Raw genomic sequence first — 17,122 nt, 5'->3', positions numbered from 1 at the left:
ATTAATTGGATCTGAGGTTCACCCACCTAGGTTTTGCAGAGCTTGAAGTGAAGAAGGAGTTATGCCTTATAGTTGGCCCAAGACTGCAGTTAGGTGCATCTATCATAGGAATTTGCTAACCTTAGATGCATTCGTCTGGTTTCTTGATCATTTTCAAATCCGTTAAATCAGGAGCCAACAGGTTGATGGGTCTAAAGTCAGCAAGAGTTTTTGGGTCCTAATTTTTGGGCACTAGGATAGTAAACATCTTGTTTAGGCTTCATAGGAATTTACCTGTTCTAAAAAAATAATTAACAACTTTGCTAAGATCACCTTTAACAAGCTCCCAAAAGAGTTGAAAGAATGCAAGGGGAATCCATTGGGTCTTGGGGCCTTGAAAGCCTTCATAAAGAACACTACCACCTTGATTTCTTCCTTTGTGACTAGACCAAGAAGTTTCTCATGAACATTATTTTTCAACAAAGTTGTGATTGAGATGATGAAATTATCTCTAATCCCCAGGTACATGTTGACACTTTGACTAGCTAGAGTATCCTTAAATAATTGGGCCACCCATCCTTTGGTACCATAAGGATTTTATAAGGAGTAGTTATCTCTATTAAGGAGAGAAGTAATGGTATTTCTCTTTTGGTGGGTGGAAGCTAACTTGTGGAAGAATGAAGTGTTCCTATCAACCTCCATCAACAATTGGATTTTAGATCACTACTTCAAAAATATTTCCTCCCTTGTGATATTTTCTTTCCATTTATTCTACCAATTTTCTTCCTCCAGGTTATCTTTAGAAAACACGCCCCCAAATTCCATACTCCTCTATAGCCAATTCAGTTTAATTTTAATAACCTCCTTTTGTTTAAATATATTCCTAAAGGATGTCTTAGTACATTCTATTACCTCCCTTTAAATATGCTCTAGTTTCTTAGTCAACCTGAACATGGCCATACCTATCACCTTGATGTTCTATTACTCTTGCACCTTCTCATGGAATTCCAGGTGAGAGTGCCACATTATTTCATAACAGAAAGGTTGGGGTCCTCTCCTAGATTTTTCCTTCCAAACTACAAGAATAGGGGAATGATCTAAAGTTTTCTTGGGGAGAGCATGAAGAGTAAAGGAAGAGGAGATGTCCCAATTAATAGAGCAAAGAAATCTTCCCAATCTAACCTGAATGAGGTCTTGCACCTTTCTATTGTTTGACCAAGTAAAATTGGGGTCTAGCATTTTAAGGTCCATCAATCATTTGTAGTAATGAAGTTGGACAACGCCAACATACTATCATTAAAGTCCATTGAGCCTCCCAACTTCTTTGAGGGGAAGATGGGAGTATTGAAATCTCTCATACAAAGAGCCTTCATGTTACCATTGGTGGTTAAAACCTCGATGATATCCTCCTAGTTTTTACAACCTACCATCATGTAAGTTAGGAGCATAAACATTGAAAAGAAGCCAAGAAAAATATTGCTTATGAAACATCATAGCCAAAAATTTAGGAGAGAAGGAAATGATATTCCCTGGAAAGTTTACCTTGATTCCATAGTGTGGCTATTCCTTTGGAAGTGTCATTAGCTTCAACATAATAAAATTCACCACCCTACCATAGACAATTTACAATGTGAGAAAAGTTATCATACTTCATCTAAACTTCCTAAAGGAGCAAGATGTTGACTTTATTTGTGAGTAGAAATTGTTTAACCACAACCTATTTTTGGGGACTATTACAACCTCATATATTCCAAGAGAAGACCTTCATTTATTTATTTTCCTTTGGGAACTTTCAAGGGTTGATTTCTTCCTATTATTAATATTCATGTTTTTGGCCTTTGCTCTCACTATTTGAACATGTGGTCTTTTCACCCTACCTCACTTTCCATGTTGGTTTTCCATTTAGCTTGGGTCCTCCTTTTTTACTCTTCTCACCCACTTTTTTCATCCATAATCTTCTCCTCCAATGGTACCACTATTAGAGTTTTTATGTTTCCACATCCCATCAAGTTCTTAGAGGGACTAGGTAAGTTAAAACTTGAGGCACCTCAGAGCTCTTTAATGGTCAACCTTAGTGTGGCCAAGGTTGGCTTAGCTTTTCCTTCTTTACCATCAATGTCCTTAACCACTTCTAGGATTTTTTAGGGATCTCCCTATCTTCCAACCCTAGTTCATTTGGCCCTAGTTGGGTGGGGGGTTGTGGGGAACATAGGATATCATTGATCTCTTCAGTGAAGGGGTAGCTTTCTATTTCCTCCATAATGGTCTCAGTAACTTGTTGAATCACCAACAAGGGATGGATGGGTGGGATTCATTTATCTCTATAAATGGAAATGTAGTTTAGGTCATACTCACCTCATTACCTCTAACCTTAGAAAAACTAGGGGATAAAACCATATGCTTTTCTTTATGAGAGTGTGATATGCAATCAAGGTCCAGGTGACCATATTTTGAGCATTTTGGTAGAATTGGGCAACATTTTCGTAGACTAGTCTCTAGATCTTCTTTCCCCATTTGGATTTTAGGTAAATGTAGGTGGGAAAGGGTTATTTAATGGGCACATTGACTAAGATCCTACAAAAGAATAACTCTAGACTCTGATCTAGTGATCTCGTCAAGAGTGATGAAGTGGCCAAACAAGTTTCTAGTCCCCCTTAAGACTCTTTCATTTTAGAATTTGAGGGGTATTTCTAGAACAAAAACCCAAATAAGGACCATGTAGTGAAGGTCAATGGGCCAACAAAAAAACATGCTTCTCACATCTCCAAGAACTCAATAACATGAAGTTTACATCCAAATCCAAGGTGAACCTGAATTCAAAATCCCTTTTGGTAGTGTAGACACTAACACACTACCCATAAATTTCCTTTGACATGCCATTTTTGGACCATATCAATAGAGGGTCTAAATGTTTAGAATCATTCTACTAAGAAGATCTTGAAGGATGAGGTTATAATTTTAGCTAAGGAAGATTTTTGGGCCATTAGAACCCAAAACCACCTTCAGGAGGTCCCTAGTCATGAGGTTAGCCTTGGATCCTAAAAAAATCTCATTCCATTTTATTTTCCTAGAAGCAGAGGGCAGCTAGATCCACCCTGGGAGGAAGGGGACCTACGAATGCTAAATTATCTCCATGGGGGCCTAACATATGACATATCACCAGGGTAATGTTAATGCAGTCAGTAGAATGATCTACCTTCTCAGACTAGGAGTTCATAACAAGAAACAAGTTAGGAGGGCCCACATCCATGTGGAAACAACCCACCTTGGCTATCATTGGATGTTGTCTCAAAGTTCAACGCCAAGCAGGAAGTTGAAGAGAAGAGAAGTAGATAATTCAAATCTTTTAGGCACTCTTGTTCTTTTTTATTTCAATGTTAACAATAGTTGATTAAGAAAATTATCCATAATATATGGTATTAGCAAAGGACCTGCACAAGTAACATTATTAAAATATTGTCAATGCTAACTAAATAAAATAACCATAAATTTAAAATCTAAATGTCCATAGTCATTGATAAAGATGATCTTAGTTCTTAAATTCTATTTCACTGAACAAAGATTTAGTGATTCTATATTTTCAATTTAGCAGTTCTAAAGTCCTATTTCAATAAAGAAAGATTTGATGATTCTACAACATCTATGTCTTTGGGCTCTTCCATTTTAAAATTGTATTGACACCCATTGATGAAGATGTCATGTATTGGGGAAGCCACTATGCATATAGAATATTATTGGTTGCATAGTGAACATCCAAAAGTAAACAAATCCATAATAGATTATGAAAGAAATTGCCAATCCAAGCTAGTTGTTAATGATATTTTATCTTTTCATATACCTAATATGATATCTAGATTATTTCTTTATGTACTATCAATGAGCCTATAACATAAAGGAAGTAGTATGGACTATATGACATGGTAACATGCCTCTAGCTAAATCCAAGATTTCTTCTTCTGACATACAAACCAAGGAAGGGCTTTCCCAATCTTCTCCCAAATCACAACAAGCTCATTGAGTGTGAGGTTTGAAATGCATACTTTTGTTAACATTTTAGACATCCTTTGTAGTCTTTATGGTGTACATGCCACTGTCTTCTCTAGTCACAAAGTATGCTTTTATTAATAATTTTAAAAATATTAAAAAGGAGATAAATAAAATTGTGATATTGTTCTCAAGATTTAGTTGATCAAGTTATGATATTTTTATCGCAATTTACTTGTTTAGATTTGATGGATATATTTTAATTATGTGTATTTAGGGATTGTTTATAAGTGTAAATTGTTGACACTTTTCATGAAGTCATCTATTCCGATGAACTACTCCATTTTAAGTGTGTTTATTCTAAGTTTAAGTCTATGTGATTTGTTATCTAATTCATAGAACCTTCAAAAAACTATTGATTATAGAGTATAGAAACATTTTAGTTCATCAGCTAATAAGTAGAATAATATAATAAATAACATAATTAGGTTTTCATATTCAATATAAATATTTCAATAATTTTTATATCGTTAATTAAAATCAAACTCTACAAACTAGGATTAGTTATGATTAAAATATGATACTATTCTGTATCCATGTCTACATTCTATCATTTTCCAGTATAATATTATTTAATATCTCACCCTTGATGTTTTCATCTGCATAGATTTCAATTTGGTCTTCAAAAGATTGAAGCATTATAATCCTTATGGTATCAGTTGGTTTCAAGATGATCATTGGGTACAGGTTAGAGAATAATGTCTAGTTAATTTCATCATTAGATCTTTTAAAGATGAAGCTTTATGTCATGTAGTATACATGAGTGTTTGTCATGTTTTAGTTGAAAGAATTTGGAAATATGATAGAGGAGTTGCACATGATTGAAAAAAAATAGTGTTACAATTGAGAAGGATCATAAGAAATTCGTTATGATTCCTTTGAAGGAAGAGGAAGATAGCAAGGAAACAAAACTGAGTGTTTTCAAGACATTTAGTTTGAAGACAACATAACATGTGGTTAAATTTCCTATTGATCCTATGATAAAGGGAGGAGGTAAATGTAATAAATTTTCTAATCAGATGAAGGCACACAATAGGTGTTATTCATTTGATCTTGGAAGTTGTAGTAGTAGTATATCTGAGATATCTAATGGTGTAGTTGGTTGTACTAGTGAGTTTTGAAAGACTTCTATGTTGATTGATGAAGATTATTTGTAGATTAAGAATAAGCATGGGATTTATGTTCTAAATTCCTTCATATTCTCATAAGTCTTTATAGAGCATATTTTTCACCTTGGGTGTCTGATGTAGGAGCCTCCTTGGGTTGTTGGCAATCTTGCATCACCCAAAAATATATTTACTATTTTCTATTTTCCTATTATCTATCTAATAGTTTGATTTGGAAAACACTTGTTTGTTCTTATACACTAAAAGGCTTGAGAAGATGATGAAGGAATTTAGAAATGAGGTGAGGGAAAAATATTTAGTACTTTGATTGCAATTGGGATAAATCCCAAGACAAAAGATGAATATGAAGAAGTTGTAGAAGATCTTGAAAATGTAGAAGTAGAGATCCCTATAGAAGAAGAAAGATTATTAAGAGCTATGAAAAAAATGGCTAAGAGTCATAGAAAGAATGTTTAAATTTTTTATGGTTCTTTATATCATGAAGATTTGATAGATTTTATTAATGAACTAGAAGATATCAAGAATCCACAAATGACTAGGTTAACATAGATGACATTGAAAGGTTGTATTGTCGTATGGTGAAAAGAGTTATAAGAAGGATACATAATATAATATTGAACCTAAGATCACTCAGTGGAGAGCTATGGTTTCTAGACTTAAGGCCAAGTTCATATCGAAGGATTATGAATTGGGATTGTTTGAGAAGATGCAAAACTTGAAACAAAAGGATTTGTGTGTAAAGGAATACACAAAAAAGTTCTACGAGATGATAATAATATCTAGACACTTAAATTCCTCTAAGAATGTATCCAAGCATATTAATGTCTCTAGGCTTAACATTTAAGATGAGTTAAGTATGTTGAGGATCAACACAATCAAATATGCTTATCAATCAGTCTTCAAGACAAAAAGATAATCTGAAAAGAAAACAAAGAAACCTTAGAGGAATTGATAAAGAAGTTGTTGATAATAGAAAATAGAAGTTTTTGATTGAAGAAGAACCTAACCAAATTATTATTAGAAGAATCAATGACAGCAAAGAGATCAAGGGTATTTGTTTCAAATTTTAGAATGTTGGACATAGAGATTTCCAATGCTTAGATGGTTTAGCAGGATTATGAGTAAAAAAATCTAGTGGCACATGAGAAGCAAGTTGAATACAAACTTGTTGAAGGTGTGAATGCACCTAATATGGGATAATCTATTATTCTTAAAATAATTATGCTAACATGTAATGGAATCTAAGAATGTTCACAGAAGGATTTTTTTTAATTATTTACAAATTAGGAGGCAAATATTGAAGGTGATAATGGAAAATGGTAGTATCGACAACCTTGTAGAAAAATAGATGGTGAAAAATATTTCATTGACGATACTTAAAAACCCTTATCCATGTAGGATAAGTTGGTTCTAAGATGATAGTACGGTGGAAGTAAAATAGCACTATTGGGTCAAGTTCAACATTGGACTTACTCGGATGAGGTGTTATATAATGTGGTTAACATGAGTTCTTGTCTTGTTTTGTTAGGAATACATTGGTAATATGATGTAGGAGAAATTCATGATTGCAAAAGGAGTATAGTTACTATTGAGAAGGATAGAAGAAAGTTCACTTTAATTCCTTGGAAGGAGGAAGAAAGGAAAAGTGAAAAGAGCTTGAGTATGATAAAGACTTACATCTTAGGATATCAAATTTCTATAGATCAAAAGGAAAAGGGTTTACAATAGGTGGTTGGAAGAAAATTAAAGGAGTGGTATCAAATGAGCAAGAGATCTTGTGATTAGACTTGAGGAAGAAAGTTATTAAGTTATGATAAAGGTAAGGGAAACACACATTGATCGCTAGCTAGTTAAGAAACAAATAAAATTATTATTAAATTAAGTTGGATGATCATAAAAGAGGTAGTTGAAGCAATAATAGAATGTTACCTAAAGGATGGTATATTACTGAGTTTATGAAGTTCAAATATGACAAATAAGAGTATTCATTTGTAGAATGCGACTATTATAGAAAAAGAAGATATTTAGATTAAGAATGAGCATGAGATTTATTTTTCAAGTCCTTTCAAATGTTCATAAGTTCCTGTTAGGGAACATCTCTAATTCACCTAGGGTTTTTGATACAATAGTATGCTTGGGTAGTTGTAAATCTTGCATCACCCAAAAATACTTTCTATTCCTATTCTTGTTTGATAATTTTGGTGCTTTAGGTAGTGAGCATTCCATTTAGCTTGTTATCTTATGCGATCCTTATGGCATGCTCTATGCATAATTTATATCCAATGTTTTTTCTTTCTTTTCTAACAACTAGTATGAAAATATTTATCTTACGATGACATTTCAAAATCTGTGATGATTGATGACATTTTTTTTAGGCTATGACACAAAGAAGTATGATAACTATAGCCAAAGGCTCACCCAATTACCATGCAAACCTCATTGAGTTCACACAATGAAATCAATCACAAAAGAGACAATGCTAGAAAGGAAAGAGAACCAACAAACTTTCATTAATTCATCAAAATTTCATCATACGTGCCCAAATGTGAAGCCTTTTGGGTTAGAGCCAATACAAAGATTCGGACATAGAAATATTCTCCAACTCATGAGATCTAGTATCTCCTATTCAGATTCTAACTACATACTAATTACTTGTAAACCTAGACCAAGACCCCCTATTTATACTTGCCAAAATGAATTACACAAGATTCTAGATCATCATAAGGAGAAGGTCGATCAAATAATAGTCTACATGCATCCCAATGAATTATCCAAATTATTATACCATGACCATGAATTAAACACACGAGTCATCTCTAAGAACCAAATAAACAAATCAATGAAAGAAGAACAAGACATCACTAAACAATAGTACCAAAGAGTCATCGAGGTACTTGATAAACACATGATAGAAATACACTTGGTGAAAGAAGAACTTGAGCCACTTGGTCAACAAGGTCATAAACACCTTCACCGACCCAATTAACAATGAAGACATTGATCAGGTTCACAATGACAATTGAGCATATTTCTACTACACAGGATTCCAATGCAACCTAGGATGCTCCTAAATCAAACATTATCCACTCATCATCAAAATCATGATACTTGTACAAATTAGAAACATTGAATATAGGAAATATATCAATGTCATCAAGTCACTCAACTTCATAAACATTACCACTATCGAGTTTCCTCAAGATTCTGCAAGGACCAAACTTTTTCATTTTCAACTTACTATATGTGCCAACAAGAAATCTACCCTTCTTAAAATGAACCATCGCCTCATCACCAAAATCAAAAAGCATATGTCTTCTTGACTTATTTGCATTCTCCTTGCATTTCTGATTACTTTGTTTCAACTTATGTTTCACTTTCTTGTGCAAAGACTTCATTAATTCAAAAAATTCATCACCCTCGGCACTTCTCTTCTTTTTTCCAATAATATTGTTCAAATTTGATATACCTCTAGGATGCATTCCAATAAAAATCTCAAAATTTATCTTTCCAATACTCTTATTCATAGAATTATTAAACACAAACTCTTCTTGTGCCAATACCAAATCCTAGTTACTCAATTTTTATCCCCAACTAAGCATCTCAACAAATTACCCAAAAAAAATTTCACAACCTCTATTTGTCCATCATTATATGGATGAAATTTAGAACTAAACTTCAACTTGGTGTCCATCTTCTTCCACAAAGTCTTCCAAAAATAATCAACAAACTTATTGTCTCTATTAGATACAATACTCATCGGTAATCTATGCAATCTAACAATCTCTTTGAATAAAATCTCAACAAGATGTATTGCATTAAAAAATTTCCTACATGGTATGAAATGTGCCATCTTAGAAAATCTATCAATATAAAAAAATACAGAATCTTTCCTTCTTGTTTTCCTTAGTCAGCAAAGACCAAAATCCATACTCATATCACTCCAAGGTTTCTCAGGAACTGAAATAGGTGTATACAATCTAGTATTTTGGCATACTCCTTTTGCAACTTGATAAACTCCATGAATTCTTACAAACTTTTGAAGATCCTTATACGACTATGGCCAATAATACTTCTCCTTAAGAAAATTCATTTTCTTATCAATACCAAAATGTCTAGCAAATCTAGCACTATGTTTCTCCTTAATCAAATTGACTCTCATAGATCCTCTCAATATACATAACTAAATACCTTTGAACATTATACCTTCTTGAATGAAATAATCTTCATACTTACTCGAATGATTTGGTACCAGTTCTTTGTGCTCTCTCCACACCTCACAAAATCAGGTTCACACTCATACAAATTCATCTCATCAAATCCAAGAACTTAAACCTTCATCTCAGTAAAAAAAAATCCTATTCTCTACAATGCATCTACAACCAAGTTAGATTATCTACTCTTATGTTTGATCACAAATGAGAATTTCCAAAAATACTCGACTTGCTTCATGTGTCTTTGATTCAACTTATGTTGACTATTGTCATACATTTTATCACCACAAAATATAGGTTATGTTGGCATTATTTTACATTTTTCATTAGTGACAACACTTATTCAATTTTGCATGATTACCGAGCTCATCATTCAATCTCCAATATTTACTGAGCAATCCAGTGTTAACCAAGTTTCAAAGCTCATACCAAGCATTCCTGAAACTACCAAGTGAGTGTGCAGTCCAGTAGTGTTTACCAAGTAGATAGTGGTCATCGAGCTTCACAGTGTCTATTGAGTCATTAGTTTGTGTGATGAGAAGCCAGTATCTACCGAGTGATGGATATGTAGTGTTTACTGAGTGAAAGCAAGGTAAACAAAGGATTCAATATCTACTAAGTGACACTATATCTACCAAGTCTCCAATGGTTACCGAGTTTGAAGCTACGTTGTGTGATTAGTATGGACCGAGCCTCTACTTCTACCAAGTGCATGACAATGTCGAGTAATGTAGTAGACCCCGAGTATCAAAAGGTCACCAAGTCAGCTTACAAAACCCGAGTTTCTACTATTTGGCTGACTCAACAATATTTTGTTTACTTGTGTTTTAGCCAAACTTGTAATTGTAAATATTGGAATGGTATATATGTAATGTATTGTATCATTTGCAATATATGCATGAGTATATCACAGAATGGATATGTAATGTTTTGAGAAGAGAGAATGTGAATCAACAACAGAGCAGAGTATTCAACAAGGTCTACACGGAGTAATAAAGTTATATCAATCACAAAAGGTGATATGTACTTCAAGGATCTAATCAACAGTTAAGTTGTAAGTCAGATCTATTGTTTCATCCTAACAGGTGAATTAATTTTCTAAATCCTTTAACAGGGTAGACTTAATAGTCATTGTTTAAATCTCTTAACAGAGTGCATACTTCATTGTATGTTTGTAAAACCTCTAACAAGGTGGATCTAGCAGTCCAAATTGCTCTTAATAGGGTAGATCATCAGAAGTGGTCAATGTAAGCCTTAATAGGCCAACTTTATACTACAGTAGTGAAGTTTTGTGGGTATCATCCCCACCCTAGTTTTACTTTCTATTTGGAAGGTTTCTGGGTCACCAAATTCTATGTTTATGTGTTATGAATCTTTATCTTTTCTCATTCATGCAGTAGTTTAGATGAATTAATGATGAATGGATTAAGTGTTGAATTAATTTAAAGTTTTTGAGGTTACTGATTCACCCCTCCCCTCTCAGTAACCTAACTAGTCTTGATTATTTCCAACAATTGGTATCAGAGCATTGTGGTTCTCAGGATAAAGTTTGACAGCTTGAGCAAAGATCAAGGACAATGGAGATATTTAGACTTGACAAAGCTATTGACAATGAGAAGCTAGATCTGGAGATGGTCATAGCTTAACTCAAGGAAGCAAAAGAGCATCTTTCCCAATCCCTGAAAAGAAGAAAGGAACTTGCATAAAAATGAATGACCACCAGTATGTTGAAGAAAAGATTGAATACTTTTTCCCCTCTAGTAGTTTAGATGAAGAAAATGAGGCAATCAAAGAGCTCCTAGAAAATAATGGCTCTCTGCAAGAAGAGTTAAGAAAATTGAAAAGAGAACAAGAAATTCAGTCAATAAGAATGTGTGAAATCTTGGAACAAAGGAATAAGGCAAATGAAAACTTCAAAACAAGGAACAATGAAACTCAAAGTCAATCCCCTCAGCAAGAAAGTCTTATCAATCAGCTCTCCAATGCAAATGAGAAAATCACGAGTCTAAGATCTCAAAATGAAAGCTTAAGGAATGATTTAATCACTGAAAGACAAATCAATGAAAGATTTAAAGCTGATCTAATTTTTTAAAAGCAACTCAATGAAAGGATGATGAAATCTCAAGAAGACATGGATCAATTGAATCAGCAAAGTGAGCAAAATCTCTATAGGCAAAAAGGTAAAGTAGGACTTGGATACAAAGAAGAAGGTGAATCTTCCAAACAAGGTGCCTAAAGGAATCAAAGACCTACTTGCAATCACAGTGGTAAGTTAGGTCATACATCAAACAAATGTTGGAGCAATGGAAAGGAAAAATTCAATGAAAAATGCTGCAATTGCATTCAACATGGTCATAAAGCTAATGAATGCAAAGAGAAACCAAAATTTGAAGGTAAATGTCACAAATGCAAGAAACAAGGTCACAAGGCATCTAAATGCAGATCTAAACCATTCAATCTAGTTGAACAACTTGTAAAGGCAATATTTGGTTGGGACTACAATACTTGCTGTAGATGTCACTATTGTAGAGAATATGGACAGATTGGTATAAACTATGCAAGGCATCACTTGAGAGAGAAGGATACAATAGTAAGATGCTATACATGCACTGAACTTGGTCATCTAGCTAAGAACTGCATGAACATAGGAAAGGTTAAAGATAGAAAGAAAGCTAAAGTTGATAATATCAGGAAGCAGATGAGACAACAGTGGTTTCCCAAATCTACTGAGCAAGCTAGTTCAAATGATGGCCATGTCACTCAAGAATTGGGTGACTCCTCCATTTCCAACTAGATTCTTAAAGGAAGAACTAGAACTGTATCTTCAAGTCAAATCTCAAGTAGTTCCAATGAAAGAAAGCAAAAGATCCAAATTAGTATTTCAGATACAAAGGGATCACAAGAAATCAACATTCACCAAGAAAGGTTGGTCAAAGACTCAACCGAGCTAGGTTGGGAGCAATAAAAGTTTTGTTCAAACACCAAGTCACAAGCTTCTACTAAGAAAGTGAGTGGATGACAGTCTGTCACGCATTATGTCATTATCATACCAAGCATTAATGGAGAATTTTCATCAAAAAGGGTAGAATTTGACTTCATTTTTTACCACAACTTCAAAATACACAGAGCAGAGCAATTTCCAGGTGCATCCAAGCAATCTCGAGTGAATTTGCGGCAAAGAATTTTTTCAAAAATAATTTCTCATTTATCGAGTAGCGATGGCATCCATAAGCAGCAGCAGTAGCAAGGCAAAAAGAGGTTCTAAAATGTTGGTAAAAGGCATAGAATGGAAAGCACCCAATTTCAAGTTAGTTCCAATAGTTATGGAGTCAGTCGACCTGAATGGAGCTCAATCACAAATTCCTCCAAAGGTTCTCCTAATTAATAATATTCGCACTCATTTTAAGTGTTCTATTCAAGAAATTGGAACCCTAGAGATGGATAATGCCCCAGGAGAAATGTGTGTTGATGGTTCTTTGAAACCTGAGCATAAGCATTTAGAGACAAAAGGGTTAACCCATATCTCACATATGCCAAGGAGCTTTCAAATTAAGTGGATTAGGTATATTCTTAGTCATGTGCACAATGGTCAATTGTGGTTAAAGTAGCTTGTATTGATCACCAAGAAAATGATTCATAAGATCATAGGTCTCCCTATGCTGAGAAAAGCCAAAAAAATCCTAGGTCGGGAAGAACTTCAAAAGAAAACCCTAGCTGAGTGGGAAGGTAGAGGTCTAAATATTAGCATAGTATTTGATGTTGAATTAAGGTTTGGTATTCATGTCATTGCTCACAAGATTTATAGCTCCAATCATTTGAACAGTGTGTCATGTGAGGTATTCATGTCATTGAATTAAGGATTGGTATTCATGTCATTGTGGCATATAAGGTTGTAAAGAAGAATTTGGAATTTGATCTATCAAAGTTATTGTTGAAGTAGTTGAACAAAAATATGGACAGCATCAAGACATCAAAGAATAACCCTTGTAAATTTGGTTGTTTGTTAACATGTCTTTTCTTTTATGTTCAAAAGTTTTTCCCATCAAAAGGTTCAGTAGTATGGAGGAAAGATACTCCAATTCTGTATCAAATTAATGATTCCATTGTTGAAATGGGTGTAAATTTTGATAGTATTATGGACAATTACTTTGAAGATTTCAAGGAGAAGATGAACAAAAAGTTCAGGATTCCTCCCAAGCTTGTTGAAGACTATAAAGATGATGTATTTTTTATGGTTGATTTTGATAGATTGTATATCTAGGCAGTCAAGCCCTGAGTTGCATGGGTGAAACCTCTTTCGTATGAGGTTAACATTGATGAAACCAAAGATATTATTGAACCCCTAATGAATGAGCCAATAGATCCTAAGCAGCCTATTTTTGGAACCTACAAAGAAGCCAAAGCTAGAATTGAGCTTGAAATCAAGCTACCCTAGGCTATAAGCAAAGGCAAGAGGAAGGTAGCCAAGTTGAAAATTGCAAGTACCCCTCTCATGCTTATCGAGGGAAAAGGAGAGGATGAAGAGGAATCTGAAGAAGAAGAAGAGCAGGAATATGAGAAGGAGGAAGAGCCAGTGAAAAAGAAAGGTAGGGTAATCATTACCAAGCCACCCAAGGCCTCCACATCTTTATTCACAAGGAGATCTAAAAGGAAAGGAGATAGTGAAGTTGTGCTTGTTAAGCCCCCTCCCACATTTCAAGAAAGACTCAATCAATTGAGAGTAGGTGTTGGAATTAATAACTTCAAAGAACTTAAGTATGAATCCAGGACTCCAACAGAACAAAAGGAAGTTGAAGATCTGATCATGGACAAACTAGGAAGATGGAAATTCTCTCCTGATCAGTTTGCTTCACAAATCCTTGTAGTCTTATTAGACAAAGTCAAGGTTAGGTGGCAATCAGCTGAATAGACAGCTAAAGACATATTTGAGCAATCCTTGAGAAAAGTACTACCAAATCTTTCAAATATAGAAGTTAAGGCAACAATGAAAAAGAATGAAGAGAAAATGATGATGAGATTTCATGCTTGTCTAATTTTGGTAAAGGAAATTGAGCATGTGGTCAAGGATGCCACATCTATGTGGGAAAACATCTATCATCTGCACAAGCCAAGTGAAGATCCAGTAGAGATCAAGGATGATGATGATGACATCGACAATGAAGAAGAAGATAACACTCCATGTGTCACTTTTGATGTTGAAGACTATCAGGCATTAAAGAATGATGATGAAGAAAAAGAGGAAGAAGTTGAAGAGGAAGACAAGGAATGAGATGATGAGAATGATCCAATGAGAATAGCAACACAAGTTATAGCCTCCCTTCCTTAGTGTCCACCTAAAACTACTACATCATTAGGATTGGAGACAACTTTAGCAAATGTGATAGCAACTACAATAGACACATCATCTGTTCAGTCACTATTTGCTACCTCTTAGCTCCAAGTATCAATAATGGAATTGTCTACCACTTCATCTATCAAGATACAACCCTCCTCTTCATTAGCTCCTAAGTCAACAACATCAGTAGCATCCAGTTCTACAATTTTGTTAACTTCATCTACAACATGTATAGTAAGTTCACCATCATGTTCTACAATCTTGACTACTACAACTTTGTTAGCACCAATTTTTGTTCTAGTTAGTTGTTCTATTGTAAGTACTTCAGTTTGCACTCCACCTATTGTTACTTCAATTTTGGGTAGGACATCAGTTTTGGATTTAGTTAGTACTTCTTTCAATTTTCCTTTAGCTGGTCCTATTCAAGTTTTTACTGCAAGTCCAACTATCTCTACAATTGTTTCTATTCCTAAGTCCAAGGCAGTAAGGTCAGAAGTAGAACCAAGGGCACCCCTAAAACTTCTACTTACTAGTAAGAAAATTGATGAAGATATTGATTTGGACAAGGAAATTGTAATTCCCAAGTTGGATCTAGATACTACTACAGTTGATGAAATGAGACTAATTAGTCAACTTTTAAAACAAAAGGCAAGGTAGAAATAGCTCAGAGCTAAAAGAGATAGAGAGTTTAGAATAATTGAAAATGCTAAGAATATAATAATAGAAGCTATAGGTGTTGATGTGGATTCATCTCAACACATTTTGCTACAATTGGAAGAAGTAGTCAATAAGTTCAATGAGGATACATTTGGCCAAGAAAAGTTAATTGAGAAGGAAGAGAAAAAGTTTGATAATAAGGTGCTTGAGCACATTTCCATAAACCAGGTTGAACTATCCTCAATTTTGAGTAATCTTGAACATTCTTTTTCCAATGTGACATCACTTTTTGGAAAACTTTGTGATGTTACCGAGTATACCAAGGAGATGAAAGAGAAACTCAATAAGATTGATGTAGATATGAAGGCTAGCACTCAAAAGCTACAGCTTGACCCCGACTCAAGCTCAACACATCAAATTAAGGTGAGATTTTTGTCAGATATGTAGGTAGAATTGCTAAGAGAGGAAGCTAGGATCATGTCCACATTGATAGATATAGAAAACATGATCCTTCTAGTTATGGATTCAATGCAGAAACATCTTGCATATTCAAAAACATTGTTCAGGGATAATAATTTCTCAATTGCAGACCATATGATTAAACTTTCAATAGGAGTTCAAGTGGCACTCTCCACTTGCAAAATATTGAAAGACAACTGGGATAAAACATTGGCTCTTATTCTCAAAGTACACTCCAATTTTCTCTCACATTTTGATGTCTTTATTTGAATATATTGCATAAATCTTTGTCATTATTGTCAAAAAGAGGGAGTAAGAGATGGTAAGAGATATGTGAGACAATAAGGGAGAAAATAGATTGATTTATGTACAAAATAAAAAGGATAAAAGACTATGTATATATTATGACTTATGTATGGGGGAGATATGTACAAATGTATATACAACAACTTTACAAAGATCAATTCTGAAAAATCAAAAATCAGTATGTCAGTGTACATAAGTCTTGGCTTATAAGTGTTTTTGTCACTAATGCCAAAGGGGGAGATTGTTGGAATTATGTTATATTTTTCATTACTGACAACACTTATTCAATTTTGTATGATTACCGAGCTCATCATTCAGTCTCCAGTACTTATTGAGCAATCCAGTGTTAACCAAGTTTAACAGTTCATACCGAGCATTCCTAAAGCTACCAAGTGAGTGTGCAATCCAGCAGTGTTTACCGAGTAGATAATGGTCACTGAGCTTCATAGTGTCTACCGAGTCATCAGTTTGTGTGATGAGAAGCCAGTGTTTACTGAATGATGGATGTGTAGTGTTTATCGAGTGAAAGCAAGGTAAACAAAGGATTCAATATCTATCGAGTGACCCTATATCTATTGAGTCTCCAATCGTTACCAAGTTCGAAGCTATGTTGTGTGATTAGTATGGATCGAGCCTCTGCTTCTACCGAGTGCATGACAATGCTGAGTAATGTAGTGGATGATGAGTATTAGAAGGTCACCAAGTCAGCTTACAGAACTCGAGTTTCTACTTATTAGCCGACTCAACAATATTTTTTTACTTGTGTTTTAGCCAACCTTGTAATTGTAAATATTGGAATGGTATATATGTAATGTATTGTATCATTTGCAATATATGCATGAGTATATCAAAGAATGGATATGTAATTTTTTGAGAAGAGAGAATGCAAATCAGCAGTAGAGCAGAGTATTCAGCAAGGTCTACAAGGAGTAGTAAAGTTATATCAATCACAAGAGGTGATCTGTACTTCAAGGATCTAATCAGCAATCAAGTTGTAAGTCAGA

The sequence above is a fragment of the Cupressus sempervirens genome, chromosome 2, assembly GCF_028749045.1.
Source record: "Cupressus sempervirens isolate cs-2001-9-10 chromosome 2, ASM2874904v1, whole genome shotgun sequence".
Taxonomy (NCBI): domain Eukaryota; kingdom Viridiplantae; phylum Streptophyta; class Pinopsida; order Cupressales; family Cupressaceae; genus Cupressus; species Cupressus sempervirens.
The sequence above is the reverse complement of the archived record's forward strand: the minus strand, read 5'-3'. Positions refer to the sequence as shown.